This window comes from Macrotis lagotis, chromosome 4, assembly GCF_037893015.1.
Source record: "Macrotis lagotis isolate mMagLag1 chromosome 4, bilby.v1.9.chrom.fasta, whole genome shotgun sequence".
NCBI lineage: Eukaryota > Metazoa > Chordata > Mammalia > Peramelemorphia > Peramelidae > Macrotis > Macrotis lagotis.
In genome coordinates this window covers 171,201,997-171,223,578 of record NC_133661.1, presented here as the reverse complement: position 1 = coordinate 171,223,578, position 21,582 = coordinate 171,201,997, and the positions used below count along the sequence as shown (strand labels likewise).

The 21,582-nt window shown below is 40.6% G+C and overlaps 1 long non-coding RNA gene across 4 annotated transcripts; it reads right to left on the bottom strand.

Moving 5' to 3' along the window:
• Positions 1–1,511: 1,511 nt before the first annotated feature.
• Positions 1,512–18,577, bottom strand: LOC141521765 (uncharacterized). Of its 4 annotated transcripts, XR_012478053.1 has the most exons (9): positions 18,377–18,577; positions 17,036–17,396; positions 16,770–16,853; positions 10,111–10,352; positions 9,532–9,651; positions 6,728–6,806; positions 5,671–5,904; positions 5,435–5,585; positions 1,512–1,815 (listed from the first exon to the last, which is right to left on the bottom strand). It is a non-coding gene; the product is annotated as an uncharacterized LOC141521765 (long non-coding RNA). The 4 variants fall into 4 exon arrangements; XR_012478054.1 differs by lacking the exon at positions 18,377–18,577 and having other exon boundaries at positions 16,770–16,877; positions 17,036–18,082; XR_012478052.1 differs by lacking the exon at positions 18,377–18,577 and having other exon boundaries at positions 17,036–18,082.
• Between the last annotated feature and the right edge of the window lie 3,005 nt (positions 18,578–21,582).

Sequence of the window (21,582 nt, the reverse complement as noted above, 5' to 3'; positions counted from 1 at the left end):
TGGAAATAATGACAAGGTGTGAATATAGGTTCCTTAAATTTCTACCATGAAATCATTGTAGTAACCACTATGCTGCACACAAACTAGATTGTGGCTCAAAAGATAATTGTGGAATATTGCATTATGAAAATTATTAGGTTCTTCATGTGTATTTTCCTCACCTCATTATGAGAAAAGGGGTTTGTAAAGGATAATGTTGCAGTCATCTATCTTGGAAGCATTTCCCCCCTGCCCCAAAACCCTCCAAAAGATTGATTTGTCCTCATGATAACTTGTTTCCTAAAAGTAATGAGAAAAAAGAAAAAGGCAAATACTATTAAATGAATAAATTCTTCATAGTTTTCTTTATGTGTAGCTAAAATTTGATCCTGAAATACTTATGCAAGGCCCCAAACTAGATTCTGTCAGAGATACTTAGAAAGAACTGAAATAGTGTGAGTGAAACCCAATCCCAATAACTTTATGTAAGGGGGGGTTATCCAAATAAAACTATTGGACACATCCTATGTTTGATTTAATTCAATTTCATTTCTCTATACCATGCTGCTATTTGTGAAGGGATGCATTGCAAGTTTAGAAATAGTTTCATTTTTGAAGTCTTGTTCATATTTTTTTCAAATATTTCTTTAGTCACCGACATCCCATGGTTAGAGAATGACTGACTTTCCATTCAGGCTTTAAAAAACATCACCTGCTTCCAATTTTGAGGAAGGGCTATCGATAATATTGCTGATGAATAAGGAAGGAGGGTTTCCCATTCTTCCTTAAAATGAGCAGGAAAGAAATAAAAGAACAAGAAAGTAATTTGTATATTGTCAGTGAAGTATTATTTGTTTAACTTTATGAGTTTAATGAATGATTCTTGACAGTGTATCAAATGGCTATACATTGTGGTGTAGATGCCAAATTGGGATTCAATAGACCTGGGTGAAAATTCTGATTCTATCACTTACTGTGTGACCTTGGGGAAATCAATTCCTCCTTCTAAACTTCAGTTTCCTCATTTCTAAGTGGAGAAGGTTGAACTTTATAACCTCTAAGATCCTTAACAGCTCTAAACAGGATTCTTTGAGAATCCAACACCCTTTGGCCCCTAAAATTACCTGCTCCTCAAACCCTTTAGAATACTTATAGGGAAGAGGGAAGGGGCTTAAAAGCATCACCAGTTTCCATAAATTTCAAATTGTTTTCTAATGCAAAATTTCTGTAATGAAAAACCAGATTTGTAAGTTTGTGTGACTAGGGGATATTATTGTTGACTATTTTGAGGATGGGCAAGACTTCCAGAATGTGAATTCACAATACTCTAGGAAAGGCAACTAATTTAAAAGTAAGAGTCTGTCAAACTGGGTCCTAGTTCCAGCTTGGTCTCTAATTAGTTCTATGGCCTTGGGCAAGTCACTTGGCCTCTGGGTCTCTGTCAGTAAAATGAAGATAATAAATCAATCCCAAAAGGTTGTATTTAAGGATCAAATGAGATAATGAGTCTGAGACAAAACACTATGCAAATATATATTATTAAGAAGAAAGCTTATTTTCATAACCAAAACAGATTAAAGAAAACATTTTATGATAGTGCTCCCCCTTATCCCCATATGTAAAACATATTCACAACATGAAAAGAAAAAGAAATTCTGGTGATTGAACTCTTGTTACTACCAACATTTTATGTTTTGAACCAATAAGAATAAGTTATATATTTGTATTTAGTAAATGTTAGAAGATAATTTTCCAGGGGAATGCATACAAGCCACACTGTTCATACCAGGTCTCAGAAGTGATGAGAAATGACTGTGAACTTGATGCTCCTGAAGCCTGGATAGAAAAGAGAAAAATATGAAACAGTTAATAGTTGATAAAGGGACTGACTGAAATTCACCAAATAACAGTCAAACAATGCCTCCCCTTGAGAATTACCTATTTTTTCTCCACTGAAGTAATGTTAGATCTTGTTAGAAGTAAGAGATTCAAAAAATTATGAATACCAAATTTCAGAACATTTCAGAAGAAACATTGAGTCACCTATTCTCCAATGGATCTTTAATATTTATATAACTGTATGAAAAGCATATTTTTTTGTTTTAAAAAGAAGTCCCTAGGTCTTAAAGACAAATTAGGCAGATGTTGAAAGCATTGAATGTATTCTTTCAAACAAACAGAGACACAAGAAAATGTATTATTAAGAGCCCACTAGTGAGCAGAACCCTGTTAAGAACTTTGGTGGTGCTTGTATCAGATTTAGATAAGATACATTCCTGCCCTCATGGAGCTTATAGCAGGGAAACAATACATTAACACCATTATATAGCAAGCATTTTGGAGAGGTACAAAACAAAGTTCTATGTAGGATCTGAAAGAGGAGGTTATAACCTATTTGGAGGTGGGGATTTGAGAAGAGTTTAAGGAGATAGTAGCTCATATAGACTTTAAAGCAGGGAAGGATTTAAGGAAATAGTAGTTCAAATAGGTTTTAAAGGGTAGAAAGAAATTCAACAGAAGAAAATTTGAAATTCTAATCAAATGGAATAGCATGGACAAAGGCAGGAAAGGAAACAGCATGGAAGCAAGAGGATGAAATTCTGGGGAGGGAGTTATCCTTTTTTTTATTGTAGGGCATGGGATTAGTAGCAGATAGGAATGGAAAAGTAGGGTGGTGTTAGATAGTGGAAGGACTTGAATGTCAAGCAGATGCTTATGAATTTAACTCAGTAGGTAATATGTAGTTCCCTAAAGTTTTTTGAGCAGAGAAATGACACGATCAGATCAGTAACAAAGGAGATTTGGTCTGTCAGAGATATGGACGATGGATTGGAACTGGGAGAGAGTGGAGGCAGAGACATATTATGAGGATGCTTAATACTGAATACTTAATATTCAAGATTCATGTTAAGGTGGTGGCAATACAAATGGAAATGAGTATTCTAAGTTAGAGGGGGTGCAAGGGCTAATAGGGCTTGATAACCAATTGAACATGAGAGGCCAGAGAGAAAAATAGCAAATATAACATCAAAGTTTCAAGCATGGAAGACTGGGTGAATGGTGGTGCAACAGATAGAAATAGACATCAGAAGGAGGGACAGACTTGGAAAAACAGAAAATAAGCTTGTCCTGAGGATCATAATTGAAAAGACTATATAGCACATTGGTTCTTGGATTGAGAACAATGTGCGAATGAAAACCTTGAGATGAAGCCCAGTTCTTTGGGTTCTCTAAAATGTCCAGTAGGCAGTGCAGGGACTTAGGGTGGGCAAGGTAGATAGCTACTCAAGTACAACATTATGCAATAAGAATTGATTAACAGGGTATGGGAATTTTGATGCTTTTTATTATTACTTTTGAAGTTTTCAAGGACGTTGCAGTCATTAAGGCAAGAAAAGTTACACTGTAATCACTATTAAGGATACAATTGTGCTGGCATATTGGGAACTAAGATTTTTATTATGCTGTTGCTATTTCTCCAAAGAGAAATTGACTGTTCTTTTAATGGGTAAATTTTCCTTCATATTTTGGTAGGGGTTGGGGGGAGAGAAAAGGGATAAAGAAAGGGTCAAGCATTCAAATTTTCTAACCTTGCTAGACTATCCTTAGGAGTCATGTGCATTTTAGTAAAGTGTGTGTGTCTGTGTGTCTGTGTGTGTGTGTGTGTGTGTGTGTGTGTGTGTGTGTGTGTGTGTTTTGATTTATGGTGGCTTGAAAACTTGATAACAGCATTTCTGGATCTTAATTTTTTTTTTTACCTCAGAGTTCTAATACCTGAAATTTTTACAATTCTGTTTTCCTTAGATGTTAAGTATAATTATTTTTTTGGGGGGTACATGTATACTAGAAAGAAAATAAAGAAATTTACTGGGAAGAGAAAAAATTCTGATAGTTTGCTAATGGAAAAACATTTCTTTTTTTTTTTTGAAAAACATTTCTTAAAATTTGTTCAAAATTACTTCTTTCCACTCCTTAGAAGTGAAAGACTTCCTTCCACTAGTTCTGTATTATTATGTAATTTAACTCTAATATAACTCAGAAAAAAAAAAGTATGGGAAAACATAATGTTGACTCTAAGTCTGAAGACAGCAGAGCTCCAAACATCGATCTCCTCCTCATCCTTATTGCTCTTTCACAAGAGAACCTCATACCTTTTCCATATACCTTTCCATATACTTTTTTTCTCCCGATAAAAAAAGAGAATCAATAGAAACCAATTAATCCAGGATGGCAGGTTTTCAGTTGATTTTTTTTCTTTTTTTTGTCTTCCATTTTGCTTAGCATATAAGACCTTTTTCTGTATTTCCTCTAACTTTTCCCTTTTAGTTTATTATCCATATTCCTATTAGTTTTCCTATATTTTTATTTCTTTTCCTTTTCCTCTTTTTTTCTTTCTTTCTCCATCCCTCTTTTTCTTTCCTTCCTTTTAAGAATATTAGGCAAGGGAATATATTAGAGTCAAATTCCCTTTCTTCCATTGATATTCTTAAATTTCTTTTCCCATTTTCAAGTGGTGAGAGAAAAGGTATTAAGTCATTCAGCCTCAGGTTCAAGGAAACAGACTCAATATCCTCCTGATATTGGTCAAGAAAATCATTCTGTTAGGGAAACAATTTGAGAAAGTTGTTCTCCAAACTTGATCATTTTGGAGGGTCCTTCTTCTGGTCAGAAAAAAACGTCTGAACACATTGTTCAGACTGGGGCTGTTTAAGGTTATCATTAGGGATCTTGTTCCATGTACTGATGCCAAAGTTCCCATATCTCCCAGATGAATTCTGACTTACCTATGACACTTCCAGGTTAAATCACTCTCTGCTGTTGACATTTGCTCAAGGCTCAGAAGCAAACTCTGTGACTAAGATCTGGCTGACCAGCTAACAGTCTTAACATTGCCAAGTGCAAATTGAAGTTCTAGGATGGTTCTCTTGTGAAAGAGCATTAAGGATGAAGAGGAGATAGATGTTTGGAGCTCTGCTGTCTTCACACCCACAGTCAACACTAAGTTTTCCCATGTCTTTTTTCCTGGGTTATATTAGAGTTTAAATTTAAAAATAACACAGAACCAGTAGAAAGAAGTCTTTCAAACCTGATTTAATTAAAAAATAAGGAAGAAAGAACAGAAGGAAGAAAAAGGAAGGAGGGAAAGAAGGAAGGAAGGAAGGAAGGAAGGAAGGAAGGAAGGAAGGAAGGAAGGAACACTGCGTTGTAGGGCTCCCTTCAATATCTACTATTTGACTCAAAAGTGCCTTCCAGATAAGTGTCTGGGTTTGTCAGGGACAAAGCTCCGGGTTTCTACTAGGGTTGCGACTAGATCTCTGTGAACGTGTCAATAGGAAGATGGGTGCTGAGAAAATAGTTAGCAATTTGTATAATGGACGAGAAGGACTTTTTGCGTGTCCTGCTAGGTAGAATAGATTTAATGAAACGCACTCCATAATGATTTAATGAAACTTACTTCACCCTGCTTTCTCTCAATTCCACTCGAAACTCCTTTTAAGTCTAACCTTCTAATAAACTTCGATTTAGGTGAACAATCTCGAGTATTCCTGAACTGGAACAGATCTTAGAAGAAATTCACCCAGGCAGAAATCTCTGGACAAGAAAGCCTGTAGTAGAGAAAGAATTAAAAGGGGTGTGATGGGGAAAGGAGTAGGGAAACTTCACATTTTTTCCCCCAAAAGTGTCGGCTACCTCCCAGTCAGATTCAGAGTATTCTGAGGTCATCAGAAACTGGGGATCCGCAGCTGTAGTCAAAGCCCGGGCAATCAGCTTCACGTAGAGAGAGTTTCAAGGCGCCCCCATTTAAGAGGCTTCTAGTGTTTAAAGAGTCTGTCTTTTCCTCCCGGGTGGGCGTTTGTTCCCTTCTGTGATCATCTCTAGCAGCTTCAGTTGGTAACGCAGAGGGGAAGCTTTGGAGGAGCTGCACTAGGGAGGGAAAAACTCTTTAAACAAATCATTTCGGTGTCTAATCAATTAGTGTTTGTGTAGTCAAGTGCCATAGATTTAACAGAATAATCGTTAACCGCCCTTGTCTTTATTTGACCCGCAGACACCTAGAAGATTTAAAAATGAAACTTTTGTGTTTTGCAACTCCCTATTATCTTCCTCCATTCCTTTTTCTCTTCTCCTTTCTCCCTTCCCCTATTCCTTGCATAACCTTTTCCTCCCCTTCCCCATTTTCATTTCTATTCTTCCTTCAGTTCTTTGTCCCCCCCATCCCTCTTCTTACCTTTCTTTTTCTTTTTTTCCTACTCCCCCCCCCCCCTTCCATGCTCTTTACCCAGGCTGTGGGACTCCCTGGCGCCTGCTTCCCCAGAAAGCGGTATATTCAATACTATTTAAACTACACCCTGTGGGGCCTAGAGTGGCTTCTGTGGCTAGCAGAATTTCAGCATCACTAGTCCAAGAATCAGGTGACTAGCACAGAGAGTCCACCTAGGATCCCAGCCTTGTTTAGAGAGAAGTCCATGCCGATGACAGAAAGTGCACAGGAATACCCCCTTTCACTTGTACCTTGTGCAATCAACTATATTCTTACATAAGAAAGAGACTTTTTTTTATTACCTTCATACAGTAAAAACTGATGTCCATAAATCTTTTTCAGAGAAGGACTTATGTATTGCATTTACATATGTAGTATTTCTAATCCTATAAGGGGATGATGCATGCAATTTGATCTCATTTGTTCAAATAGACATACAGAACTCTACTATTTCCCCAATGAGGAATCCATATATTAAATAGGTACCTGAAATCTGATGTCTTCAGATAGATCACAAAACACATACAGGTATGCAGTAGGCAAGGGTAGACCTAATTTATTCCTCCTAAAAGAAAGAAGAATAATGTGAAGAGAAGGACTTGAGTTCTCTCTCCTGGTGTCCTTTCACCCATATGCAAAATTTCCCTCTACTCATATACAAGATCACTCTTCACCCCACATTCAAGAGGATGTGACTAAGCAGATAGGTCCTATATCAACATCCTTGTAGAAGACTTGTACTTTGTGATTACTTTTTTTCAATCCCACCTCACCCTTCTATTTCTGAAATTCTTAGCTTCTAGGTGAAGGAAACAGTTGGATTTCCAGTCCTGGTTACTTATTAAGTCTTTCTTCCATCTAGGATGAAAAGTAGTGTGCTCTGTGCCTGTGGAGTACTTCAAATGAAGTAGGAAATGGGGGACCCAGAAAGTACTGGCCACAGGTACTTAGGTGAATGGGGACAGATTGAAGTGTGTGGGGGGGAATTGAGAGGTAAGATGAAGGCCTCTAGGCATTATTATTTTAGAACTCAAGAGCCCTGGTCCATTGATTCCTGGAGTCTTGAAACTCCAATCTAGGATCAGTATGATCAGTTGTCAATAGGAATCACAGAAAAACATGCCAGGGTGGCAACAGGAAGAAAGAAAGAGGAGCTATTCTAACTGAATAATTGAGAGTGAGCAGCCTCCAAGGCTGAATACTGATTTAAAGAATGATTCCCCTCCTCTAATCCTGGTTGGTACTTGTTTTATAACTTTAGGGAATACCATCACAATGATTATGGTGAGAGCAGCAATAATTATCTGTATAATGATCTCTTAAACTACAACAGCCACATTTTGGGCTGTAGGTAGCTTAGTTATTTTTCAATGAGAGGCATATAGCTAAGAAGGAACATCATCTTGCCATCCCCATCACTATAACTATCATCTTCTCCATAGGCTGATTTTTCACCTGAATGTATGATCTTAAAGAATTTGGGCTTTCTTTCTGTTCTCCCAACTGTTCCAAAAGAAGTTTCTTCAGAATAATTGTCATCTACCTAAGAAAAGTCTCCTTCAGCAAGATGATTACAATGTACTTGACTAATACCAGGATTTTTATGTTAAACATATGTTAATCTGAGCAACAGCAACAAAAATCAATATTGTTAATGATACCTAATCAAAGAAAAAAACCCCAAACATCATGTTTTTAGTCTTTCTCACACCTTTTATTTGACTATTTCCTCCTCTTTGACCCTTCTCTCTTCTTTAACTCAGATGCTCACCCTTTGACCTCAGGAGTCTTTTCCTACAAGGAAGCTTTTCCTTAGCCCAGCTTGAGAGATCCCTAGAGTTTTTCCATTTCCTTTTCCCTGAAATGAAGTCTTCCTTCTAGGATTCCTCAGTTTATCTACAATTCTGAACTTCCCCTCCAGCAAAGCCATGGGTATCTTTTCTTTGGAAGAACAAGGTTATCCAAAGGTCTCCTGCACTGGTTGATTGTTAGTAAATCTTGGAACCTCACTTTATTCTTCCCTAACAAAGCACACAGCTCTATCCAAGAATTTGAACTCTGAACCCCGATGAGGAATTCCACATATCTGGGCCCAGCCTTCCTAGTCCCTCTCCCTAACCCCCTCTCAATTCTCAGTTGTTCCCTTTCCTTCCCAGACTCATATAGAACACAGCTGGAGTCTGGTTAGGGTTTCTTGTGGAGAGTTGATTCCCCCATCCCCTATATTGGTGTTTTCCACCTGGAAGAAACAAACCGGAGGGGTTAGGTAATGAAGGAACTTAGGAGGTTTGCAAAACACTGTAAATAATTTAGTATTGTATTTCAAGGAAAAAAATAGCTTTCTTAAATCATCCCCACAATATAAATTGCAGACTTACAATATGGTCCTGGTAAGTCTAAATTTTTAAAGGAGCAATATTCAAAGAGACATAGATGTCTGTATTAATTATTTATTCGCCGGTGCCTTCCTTCGTTTCTAACTTATTATTAATTAGGCGCCTCTAGTCTTTCGCAGAGAGCTCCACAGAGCCAGTTGCAGCTTTAAATATGAATTAAAAGCAAATCCAAGCTACTGTAATGCGAAAATTATTCCGTGTCTTGCATGGCAGAGATGAATAGCTATGTGGATCAATACTGCGAAACTATGCTCCAAACGACAGGGTTATTGATAGCTTATATTAATGATGTTAATGATGGAAGGAGGAAAACAACAACCGAGCCGACTTAGAAACTTTTTATCTGCTGAAACCCCGCAATAAAGTGGGAAGGGGCAGGAATTAAGGGGCTTAAGTGTAATAAGAAAATTATTTATGAAACCGGATAAAATGACTTCAGACTCTGATGCATTTGAACTTTACGCTCTCGGCTCCTCCCTGACCGGCCTTCAGCTTGGGAGACTACTAAAATCCTAGCCCGCAGGGACTGTGTGTGTGTGTGTTTGAACAGGAGGGAGGTCGCTGATCTGTTGAAAAGGAGAAAAGAACGGTCAGAGTGCAGGTCGGACTCAGGGCATTCTATTTCCCCTTGCTTACAGAAGCCGCAGTCCAGTTAGAAGCAGTTCAGATCGGAAGCCTTCTCTTGGCGCCCGATTTCAATCCCTTCATTATAGAATAGACCAAAGCTGTGAGGTTGCGCAATCTGAGCTAGGTCCAGAAGAGTCCTGCCCGGGGTCAAGGCCTAAGAGCTGGCCTGCAACCCCGCGGCTAAGTTTAATCTGTGCGCGGCCTGGGGAGCGAAGCCGAGGCTAGCAGATGGAAGACGACCCAAGAAAGGAGCAGATAGACACACACCTCGTCAGTGCCCATGTATTTCCACCAAGGGGGCACGATTTCTGAAGGGCTTTGCAGCGGTTTGCTTCGTCCTGGGTTTCGGCCTCTGATGTGCCACTTTCTCAAGAGTAGTTTTGGCTACTAGAAAGTATTTAGAGCCAGATCAAAGAAAGCCACTCTTTTGGATGACAACCCCCCCCCCCCCCTTTCCCTTACCCTCACCTGCCAGCTTTTTCTTTCAGTCAGTCGAGTGGCTCCGACTTTACTATGCTGCTCTTTGCTTTTCGAGTTCTTGATAACCTGCTCTACCCGGGAGAGTAGTGAGGGTGTTTTTTTTGGGGGGGGGGAATGGGAAGATACTGTTGATAGTTGAAAACATAGGTACCAAAAGTAGTTCCGGGGGGGGGGGAGAGAGAGAGAGAGAGAGAGAGAGAGAGAGAGAGAGAGAGAGAGAGAGAGAGAGAGAGAGAGAGAGAGAGAAATTGATAGACAACTTCCCTAAGGCTCATCCACCTCGCTCGCCTACTTCCCTTCCAGGAGGTCAGTTTCAAGGACCTAGGCTAAATTGGGTCTTAGCAGCTGGGTTTCGACTTTCCTAACCTTAGCTTTTCTGGTACTCTCCACAAGAGCCCTGGCTCTTTCCACTGGGCAAGACTCGTCTTCGCTGTCTCATTTCATCAGGGTCCAGGAGTTCTCTTTCTGGCAACCAGAGATCTTCTCTCTTCCTATACGGAATGAGTCGAAAGCTACTCTTCTCTCCCTTTGCCCTCTGCCCTCGAAGTCTGTCACCAAACAACGACCCAATATCCTCTCGGAGGGCTTCAGACTTCTAATCAGGAGGCCTGTGGAGAACGAAGAGTTAAATAATGACCCCAGAGGAGCAGCAGGAAAGGTCAGACCCAGGGGGTCATCCACCGCCCCAGAGCTCTCTTCATTGCTTGCTTTCTGGCTTTCCATATCATTGCCCCGTCCCCTCCCCCAGTCGTGCCTTGAACCCCAGTGGCCTCGCGTCCTGGATTCTCAGGGTACACCCTGGTTCCTTATGTTCTGCTCTGCGATTGACCTGAATGTGTTCACCAACTTTGGAAAATGGGTTCACTATTTCTTTCTTTCCATACCTTCGCCAACCATTGTAAGTTTGGGAAGAAACGCCACTCAGACCCCATTTCTTCCTCCAAACCCAAACAAAAAGGATCGAAAACCAAACAAAATAAATCGAAAACAACGACAAACAAAGAAACCAAAAAACAGCCTTGAAGTTTCAGTAACGGATGACCAAAGAGGTCTCGGTAACTGAATTGATGGACAACATTTGGCCTCAGGCAGAAGTGGTTGGTTCTACCCTCTAACCCTTTAACAATCAAGAAAAAAGTTTTATTTTATTTCAATTCTTTAAAACCCTTACATGAGGTATATTAATCGCCCCGATTGTCAACCTGAAGGAGAGGTACACCAACTCCAGCCTTTTAGAGTGAAAGATCTAGCTAGTTGGATCTCTGAAAAAATAGAAAATCCAGATTCTTTAAAAAAAAACAGGCTATTTGCGTTTCTTCTCCTCCACCCCAAATTCAGATAAACAAGATTTCTCCTTGTTTGGTTTGTTAGACTGCCGTAAGTGTCTCTGTGTGTGTGTGTGTGTGTGTGTGTGTGTGTGTGTGTGTGTGCTTCTAATTTTAAAGTGATCTTTTTGAGAACCAAAAAACCTCAATGTTCTTTGAGAGAAGCGGATAAGAGAACTCGGGATAGTACAGGGAGTTATTTCTCTCTCTTCTGAGGTTCTTAGGCTTTCCAAAGGCGACGGAGACCTATCAACTTGGCCTTCAACAATCCTGAATCTATACCTTAGGTGTAAGAACTGGCACATTTGCTCCAGAAGAACTTAATAGGGACGGAGAGTTCTGCGTTCCAAAGCAGTCTAAAACATCTTTTTTTTTTTCCTGCAATCTCCAAACGCTCAACTAGATTGTGGATTTGTAATCTCTGACTATGTAAAGAGGATTGTTTGTTTTTTTAAACAAAAGAACTGCCCTTCACTATAGTAGGTCTAAGCACCAGCCACTTCAGGACCAAAGAATTATGGAATTATCCGCTGGTCGCCCTGAAGTGGCTATCCCTCGGAGGTAATTATCCGGGTAATTCGTGCAAACACATACGCCCACTAACAATCTGCTCCTGCGGAAAAAGCAGATTTTTCTCCTCATAATCATTCACCTTGGTTGTCCACACCGATCAAGTAAATGTTTCTGATAATTGTTCAGCACCCGGCTTCATTTTGTCAATATAGACAAAGCCCCAATGCTACATAATCTCTGAGAAAACGGCTCTTATTGGCCAAAGTAAACACAACAGACACTGCAAAAACCACTTGATTCTAGAAAAAAAATCAATATCGAAATTAGATTTATTGTCTGCTCATATGATTAAAAATGACAAAGTGTTGTCTTTTATTTTCATAAAAAGACAGAAGACTGGAAAAAATAATTTAATACAGAACTCAGCTCGTTTCATTTGCTTGGAAAAAACCCCATACATAAGGTAGGCTAAGGAGGGGGTGTTTAAAAAACCATTCTGAATGTGGGTCCTCTGTCTCCTTGGTGGTCATTTTGTTCAAAACAATGGTGAGGGCAAAAGTTTGAAAAACCCAAACATTGATAGTAGTTGTAAAGTGTGTATAAACTCCTCCCTTTTTTGTGGGACTTCTTTCTGGAGAAATACTGCCCGGTGGTTATTTCACCTCATCCCTATCTCCCTGGTTAATTTGATTCTCCTTGTTTTCAAAAATTTGCTATCTTCCTTGTGAGGAAACGCTGATCTCAAAACCCTAGGCTTTCCATGGCCTTCTTTCCCCAAATCCTTAGTTCTATCTCTGTGGCAGGAAAAATCCTACAAAACTGTTTTTAATGGCCTCACAGTCCTAAACTGTAAAATCCTCACCTGAAATTCAAGCAACCTCTCTCTAACTACAAAGGTTTCTGTTCCCTGCAAACACATGTCTCTTTCTTCAAAGGTTTCATGAAGCTCTTCAGACTTCAACGTGAAAACATTTATTGACCAGAAACAAAGGTTTGGCTAGCAGTAGACAAGGATTTGCTTATTTTAGTCTGTATTCAAGAAGTTGTGGTTAGTTTTCATGAATGTGTTTAATCTGTATTCTCCACAAGTTCACATAAGTATGGAAATTTACATAAATGACTACAGTAAGAATAACCACACCTGTCAGTAGCTTCTATATTATATCAACACTTCTTAAAAATCTATTTCTGCCTCCCATTTAGAAACACCAAAGAGGCAGTGTGACATAGTGGATAGAAGACCAACTCTCTAGTGATAAAATCATGATTCAAGTTCTGACTCTGACATCCACTTGGATGATAATGAATAAGTCTGGTAACTTTTCAATGTAACAGGTAATCCTTTAAGGCTATAAACTGAAGTTGAGTTACCCATCATATTAAGTGAAGAGGTTTCTCCACACTGATGAATTCAAAGGTCTGTACCAAAAGAACACACACACACACAAACACACACACACAGACAGAAAGACCACACATCCCAACTGGAACAACTTTTGGCCTAAGTTCTTGGAGTTGTGTAGATCATAGTATCCATTAGGCTAAAGTTTCCTATCCAATTATTAGGTTTACACAGATTAACAGATTAGCTTTGTTCTATGGCCATGAGGCACACCCTTTCTAGATAACTTTGGTGTGGCAAATGAGGGGCTATGGAAGAGAGTGTGACTGTTTCAGCAAAGATTTATTATCACCACAAATAGCAAAACAATATGAAAATCAAGGAATCATCAGTCATTTCTATGATCTGTATAAACTAAAGACAATATGGAGTCTCCAGTGAGCCCTCAACCTCCTAGAAATGCATGACCAGGGGTGTGAAAAAACCACTGTGAAAAAAGAGCAAAGCAAAAATGGACAATCAAGTCGTGTATTTGGTTTGCCAAGTGGTAGAAGTCACATTATAGTTTGGGGAATGTTAAAACAAACAAATAAACAACAACAACAACAAAAGAAAACTTAAAAAAAAAACAGCACCCCCAAAGTGAAGGAGGGTTTTGGCTCCCCCTGGGGGCAGCTCATTGATGCTCTCTGCTTGTTTCCGTTTTGCCCTTTAAGGTTCACCCAGAAGTAGGCCTTACTTCCAAGTTATTTTTAAAGAAATGTCCATATTAGGTGCCCTAGGTGTGCTAAGTGTGCTAGGGACTTAGCAGAGCTCTTTCTCCAAGTTTGATCTGCAATAGGGCATCTCAGCAAACTTTCAAGAGCAGATCTTTTACAGTAGAGAATCTTCCGAGAGGAGGAAACAAGGTTGGAGGGAATCAAATCTGTTCTGACTTTAGCCTGGGGAAATGGTTTGTGGGAGCTAAGGGCCAGAGAAAGGGAGACACAGCAGATAGTGTAGATTAGTCCTCAACCTACTTACTGACAACGGTCAGTTCCTTCGTATGTTCTATACTTCTCCCTTGAACCCCATCATAAATAATACATCAGTCCTCTTAGGGGCGACAACGGCAGGCACTGCCCTGGCTTTACTTCATCTTTTTTTTTTCTCCCAGTTTCTCTGCTTGGTTTTCTGGACCCAAAGTTCTTGACCAAGTCCAAAGTGTGTCAAAGTTTAAATTGCCTTTCTGGTAGAACTGGCCCAGTTGCTTGACTAGTTCTGCATATAGAAGGCTGACTTTTTGTTTTTTTGTGGCTATCCAGTTTAAACCTTACAGCCTTTACTGCTTAAAAACAAAACAAACATAGGAACTTCTCTCATTTCTACTCTAAATTCTCTATTTTTTTCCCACAGAAATAAGTAACAGCCTTTTAAAACTTGAAGGAAACAGATATTATGAAATCTTACCCTCTCCTGACACAGAAAAGAAAAATTGAACCTAAGAGGACTTGTCCAAGGTCTCACAACATACTGAGTGTTCAGGGACAAGAGAACAGATATCCTATAACCTTAACCCATTCTATCTCCTTAGCTGGACTAGGAATCTTATTTAATTTAGACAATTTATCAGGTCAATCCATGCAAAGCAAATAAAACATCTCCTCTTCCAAAATTATTTAAATGAATAAAATGTATAAGGTAATTAAATTGACTTTATTTTTGGTATATAAATGCTTTAAGTTTTCACTTTGCTTATGTAGACTTGGCCATTGTATTATTTATAGTTGATCAAGAATTACAGGTCACCCCCCCCCCCCCTTTTGCTAGGGACTGAAATCAGGTTCCCTAAAGGAACCTAGGCCAATGAAACCAAATAAACCCAATTCTACTTGGGCAGGTCTTTTCCAAGAGAGAACAAGCTAATCCACTGTAAAAGAGCCTTTCTTTATGCACATCCGCATGTCTGAATGTAATGAACACATCACCACCAATTCCTGGAGAGAGATTTCATTTATTTAGTTTTTAGTGGTGCCTAACCTTCATTATCAGTTCTTACTAAGTGCAGAGAAAGCCCAGTATTTAGAATTCTCTCTCCAACGAATACTATTGTCAGTAGAATTCTCTGTATCAGCTGAGCGCTAATTTGTTGTGGCTACATGTTGGATAATGAAAGATGTAAGCAGGATCAATAAAAAATGAAAACACTTTTACTTACATCTTGAGTTACTGTTTTAAGAAGTGAACTGTAGCCATTCAACAAAACTAAAGCAATACCTACAAGCGCCAAATATCATCAGATGCTGAGTAGATGAAAAATCTGTCTGCCCACAAAGACCTTCTCTAGCTTTCCTGGTTGTTTAACAGCTTCTCTTAGTGCTGACTTGATTATTATTACTATAAAAATAAAATCAACTATTAAAAAAGCAGAACACAATGATTGAGATAATTTAGTCAACAATTTTCTTCCTTTTATTACTAATGTTTTCAATTTGGAATAAGGATTACTAAAAAGAAAATGAAAAGTTAAAAAATTCTGACATCCTTTCAAACAAGGAACCTCTATTGTGGCTGGGTGGGCAAGTACCTTCTGACAACCTACACAGGCCCAGAAGTGGTGAGCTGAATTCCGAGGAATTGGACCTACACAGACATTCAATCTGGAAAGTTCAGGCCTCAAACTCCCTTTTCCTAGAATAATATTTGTCTCTCTGCGGCCCACCCTTCCCTACTTTCCTTCTCCAGTTACCTACATATTTGCCTAATATGTTTAATTCGAGTGGTGCATACCATATGTAATTTGTATTATATACACATACATATATAGGAATATACATGCCATTGGATTTGTCTTTTCTTTCTAGCTAGATGCGAAAGAAAACACAGTGCATACATCTAGTACTTTCCAGATTTCCCAAGAACTCATTTGAGAATCCTTCCTGGTTTTATGAGTTTATCTTTAGACACTAAAACTAAAAAGGAACCCCCCCCCCCCAAAAAAAAACCTAAACTATTCAGAAGAGTGATCTGTAAAATAGACATATCACACAGCAAGCCCATTTCATTGCACCAAGTTGCTGAGGCTATCAGGCGAAGAACGAGTTAGATATCAAGGTTTTAGTGGATTCGACGGTTTAAACCCCTCTATTCCATTCCCACCCCGCATGGAAGCAAACCTATCTCTCTTTTATCTTTAAAAAAAAAAATCACAAAACAGCAGCAGCAGCGTTAACATTCGACAACTGTATAATTCTCATTGAAACACCGGAGGAAACAAATATCTACTTTGTTAGATAATCAGATCCTAAAAATATGAAGTTACTGCGGTTGATGAGGAGACACTATTCAATCAAGGGAACCAGGGCATTTTTTTTTTTTTTAACAATAACTGACAACAAATTCACATATGGTCATTTGTACTCCGTGATTTAATCCGGCTCTCTGCATTTTTAAAATGCAGGTACATCTTCATAGAACAGTATTTCTTTCACTAGAATTACACATCAAAATATACAAATATGGAACAGCTGTATATTCGATTGAAGAGCTTCGTGTATGTTACGCGCACTCAGGCTACGCTAGCCCTTCCTTCGCTCAGTTGCTTTTTAAAACTCGAAAGCAGAGAAATTATCATTTGCAGGGGCAGCGAATGGACTGCTGCTGGGTAGGAGCTCCCACTCTGCTTCCTGAGCTCATGACGCGGCTGCTGACCTCTGCAGAGCTTTAAACCTTGTTTGCATGTCCACTAAACTCAGCTGGGTGCCAAATGTCACCGCTCCCCTTTCACTAGCCCTTCTGATCACCGTCGCCTTGAGCTCTTCCCCCAAGTCTCTTTCCCTTCGCATGCTCCTGTTAGATATGCTTACCCCGGTGAGTCGCGGTGCATTAGCGGATTTCATGGCAAGTTGCCTCTTTGACATCCGATCAGGTTCGCATTCTAGTATTGCCCCCTAGGAAGGAGGGGGAAAATCAATCTGCATAATTTCAAATGAGAAAGAAAAGGGGGGGATATGGGAAAATCTCATTTTGTTTTCTTAAAACTTAACCACAACCTGCTTCCCTAAAAATACACATATACGCATGCATACTAAAGAAAAATTGATCAAGAATTCGAATATGTCGCAGGTGATACCTTTTATTGGACTCATTTAAAGAGAAGGGGCAGGGTGACCCCCTCTGTGAAGCCCTCTTCTGCTTCCCATTGCGAAACAGGCGAGCCAACAGATTGCTGCACTAGTCCTCCGGAGTCCGGGTCCGCCCAAGCTGCTCAGGGGTGCGGGTCCAGGACGGTCCTGGGGTGAAAGGTGGAGGGAGGGACAGGCAACTCCTTCCCCCCATCACCCCCAATTTGGGAGCAGAGTCAAAGCAAAATAAGCAACCAAAAATTCCCTCCAGCGCCCTTTGCTCCATCTTTAAATCCGAGGAAAGATCAATTCTTTCTCTCTCTCACACACACACATTTCCAGCCATAAATAAACAGCTCGCAGCTAAATCTGAAAGAGAAAAGAGAGAGAAAGAGACGGGGAGGAAGAGAGAGAAAGAAGAGAAAAGAGAGAAAAGAAAAATAATCAAGAAAATCGAGGATTTTTATCTTCTCTCCTTCAGTCGTACGGTAGCTCTTTTTTTGGTCAGCCTAGTCTTGCATTTGAATAGCTGCCTGGGCTTGTTAAGGACCTGGGAAAGCTATGAAAGGGAATCACTATGCAAATTGTCCCAGTTACAATCGAAAGGTTCGATCCCGAGGAGCTGGCTAACGGAAGTTGATGTCAGCTATCTGTGCATTAGAGCTGCATTTACCGCCTTCGCTGGGCCTCCTTTCCCCTTCTCGCTTTAATTTTTTTTTTGGTTGTTGTTGCTTATGTGCATATTATATGCCTATAATTAAAGAATAGAAAAGGGAAAAAAAAAGATTAAGGTGGTGCGTCTTTGGCGTTATGTTCTCGGATGGTCAAAGGTGGGAGGAGGAGGGGAGGGAATGGGGGACATGGGAAAAGGTGGGGTGCTGTATCACCACTGGCGGGGCTAATTTTTCTGCAGCAGGTGTTGGTGCTGCGTCTGAAATCAAACATTTATAAACGGTTTTTTAGCGCTTTTCAGGACTAGGCGTCAGCAGGCGGTGGGAGTGGGGGGTGTCTGCATCCGCCTGCCCGCTTGATCCTACAATGCCGGCTGCAGATCAATACCCTCTCACTGTAATCCCAGTAATTCTAGGGCTTGCAGCTTTTATTTTAAAGAAATAGGACACTAGAGCGCGGGCGGCCGAGGGAGCACTGCCTGTACCCGGGGGTCTGAGCCCCAGCCGGGGCTGTGACAGTGGGCCTCCCTGCCAGCTTCTCCCACCCGCGAACATCCGATCCGAAAATCCTGCTGCACCGGGGACTGAATTTTCTGCCTCGTGGAACCTGGGTCGTTTTCACTTCCTAGTGAAATCGGTACGTCCACCTGAACCTGATTGGACTCTATGGCACAGTACCTGGGCCCCTACTTGCTTTTGACCTCTGCTCCCCATTCTCTGCTTCCTGCGCCCCTTGCAGTCTCTAGAGAAGCGTCTCCCTTTGCTGCAGCCATAAACCTGAGGTCATCCCAAAGCGCGGGGCTCTGGGGCGGGAGGAGACTCCCATTATTGTGATCGCAATCTTGCTATAGCCCGCGGGTCTGGGCCCCGGCCTCCTGAGCTGCGGGCCTTCAAACAGTCCAGGTTTGTAGGCCCAGTAGCAACTGGAGGCCAGGAGGGCAGGGCATTGCACCCGGACCTTGTACGGCTTGGACTGTGGGCCAGTGCTCAGCGACACAGTGCAGCGCTAGGGAGCGTGAAGGGACTCTTTTCGCCTCGGCCCTACTCATGTTTATGGGGTTTCTGCCCTTTCCGTTCCCTTTTAGTTGTCTTCCTCTTCTGCCAGACTAGACCTTGAAGGAAAGAGGCGAGGTCGTGGTGCTCACTGGCTGGCACTGGACAACCTCAGGGGATGCCCTGGGACGCGCTTACAGTGGAAGCTTTGGGTCCAGTGCCCGAGTCGGGTCAACCTTGCAGGGCAACCAAGCTCGAACCTCTGAAGGTGGCAAGGGACTCCAGGACTCTGGAACTAGTTAACTGCTTCGGCACTGGTTCGGGACCAAACACTGTCAGGGAGTCCCAGTTACTTCCTAGAGAGGGGAGAACCTATCATTTCCTCCCTCTTGATCTCTGGAGTTCTCTGGGCAAGAAAGATGACTGGGTCATCCTTCCCTTTCCTTCTTGCTCCCATGTCCTCTGGGCTTCAAGCCTCCTGATCGCCTTAGCCAGAGCAACCGACTGCTCCCCCGGAGATGCTCTGGTGGCCGAAGCTCAGGGGCTTGACCGGAGGGGCGCTGGGATTGGGAAGGGCAGTCCCAACCCCCCTTCTGCAGGCGATCCGTGGCCACCCGGAGCTTCTGGCTCCCCGAAGATGACCATCTGTCATTCAATTAAGGTTTCAAGGCAGCTGATGGGGGAGTCCGGGGTCAGCGACCCTAGGACAAAACGTCCTGCTGCCTCGGATAGGAGAAGTTCAAATGTTAAATGCAGAACACTGTGCCCCCCGGAGCCTTCCGAGGCCGGGGCTCAGCCCGGTGGACAGCAGCGGGGTGAAGGCCAGCGGTCATTAGCACTTAGATTTCAGCTCCAGGACGAGCCCCTTCTGTTGGGTCATTTTCACCAGAATACTCTTAACCCTTTCTCTACAGTCATCCTTCCACAAGGTTAGCTTGTAGAGAAAAGGAGCAGGAGAGAGGTGAAAAAGGAAGTGGGGAGGGGCGGGAAGAGAAAGAATGGGAATTAGATGCACTTACCAATGAACGAATCAATACTGATATTCTTGTTATTGGACGCTATATACACAGAAGAAAGCAGTCTGCCATCCCTCCTTTCCTCCCATACCGAATATGCCTAGAAAAAGGTTATTTTGGGTAGGGGAATATTATCTTGAAATGTGACCAGCAAAGGACCGTCTACTTCTGGACTGTATGGAAGCCATGGGGGTGAAAAAGGAACAGGAAAAACCCCTGTTAAGAGAATCAACCAAGTCTTGCTATGAGTTTTAAATCCTTTTGGGTCTTCTGAGAAATTCTGCCCTACTCTTCTTGTATAAATAAGGGAGTCCTCCAGATTAGAATGCAAGTTGAGGGAAAGTATTCTGGCTCAAGTTACCTACCTATAGGCAGACAACTGCTTCTGGAGCTTCATTTCAATTTAGCTCAGTTCTCTATGTGCCAGTTTTCTGTGCTTCTCTTTGCCATTCAAAATGATCTAAGAAATAACAATGACAATGATTGAAATCATCACTAATACAAACAGTTATTATTCAGCATTATTTAGGTTCTTATATAGCCAGTTCTTTACAAATGCTAAGCAGGCCTGAAAGTGTGTGTGCCTGTGTGTGTGTGTGTGTGTGTGTGTGTGTGATGATTTTACTGTTTTAATAGCTATATTAACAATGAACCTTTAAAACATCCTTTTTGGGAAAGTATAATTTTTAAAGCTGTAGAAAGATTGGTCATTCAGCTAGTTAGTAACAGATATAGAACCCAGGACTACAGGCTTCCAGGTTCCTTTTCTTAGAGATTTTTTTTTTGAAAGTAACTATCAGACAATCAATTAATTAATCAATCAGATATTCAGCATTGAAGCACCTTTAGCAAATTTTTCATTGGATAACAATGAATAATGCATGGCTCTCCCATATATTGACTGTGGTAAATGGTCTTTAAGGTAAGACGCTGCAACAAGTATCTTTAAATAAAATCAAAATAAAAAGTTTACCACAGAAACATAATAAATTGTTCAGTCATCTTTCTATTGACTGAAGCAGCGTCTTTCTTCAGGGGCATTTGGAGTTATTTCTATTTTCCCCTTACAAACAGACCAGAACAAATTGATGAATTGAGCTTTCACTATGCTAATTTAGACATTATAAATATTTAACTAACATCCCTAATAGCCAGTCATAGAGGGCCCCTTTTCTACTTTACACTCTTCTTAATCTAAAGTAAATGCTTTTCCCATTAATAGCCTAGTGCCATATTAGCAGCTTCCTCGGTAAAAGGGGCCCATTTAGTCCAAAAGGAGGGGGGGCATTGGAGTAGATTGCATTAGACAGGAGTTCATTTCTGTTTGTAAGGATCCTGGAAACATCTTGAGGTATATAGATATGCCATATTTCCTAGCTCTTGAATAGCATATGAATAGAAAATCTCTTAGTTTAATTTCTTAGATAAGATGATCTTTGAAGTGATACCAGAAGGAAAATGAAAATTTCAAGATTTAGGACTTCATTGAAAAAATTTAAATCATATAATGAAATGAATGGAAAATTAAATTATTGAGATGCTTTAACATTAAACAAAGCTCCCTAAGTACTTGAAAAATATTAATCATTCTCTCCTAAAATATTACCCTTGAATATTGGTCCATTTTTACTTCTAAAAGGCATAGTCACTATTTAAAGCTTTTTGTAACTACAAAACACTTTCAATCAATACTTAAAAAAATTTACTCTTAATATTTTGAAATGGTTATAGAGATAAGTTTGAAGGGGAGTTCTACTTGATAGTTTGAAGGGGAGTTCAAAGGATGATCCACTGTTGGAATGTAGGTGTTCAAGAGTTCTGAATTGTAGACTGTGATCTCCAGAATGTTCTTCTCATACAATTGTGCTGGTGTCA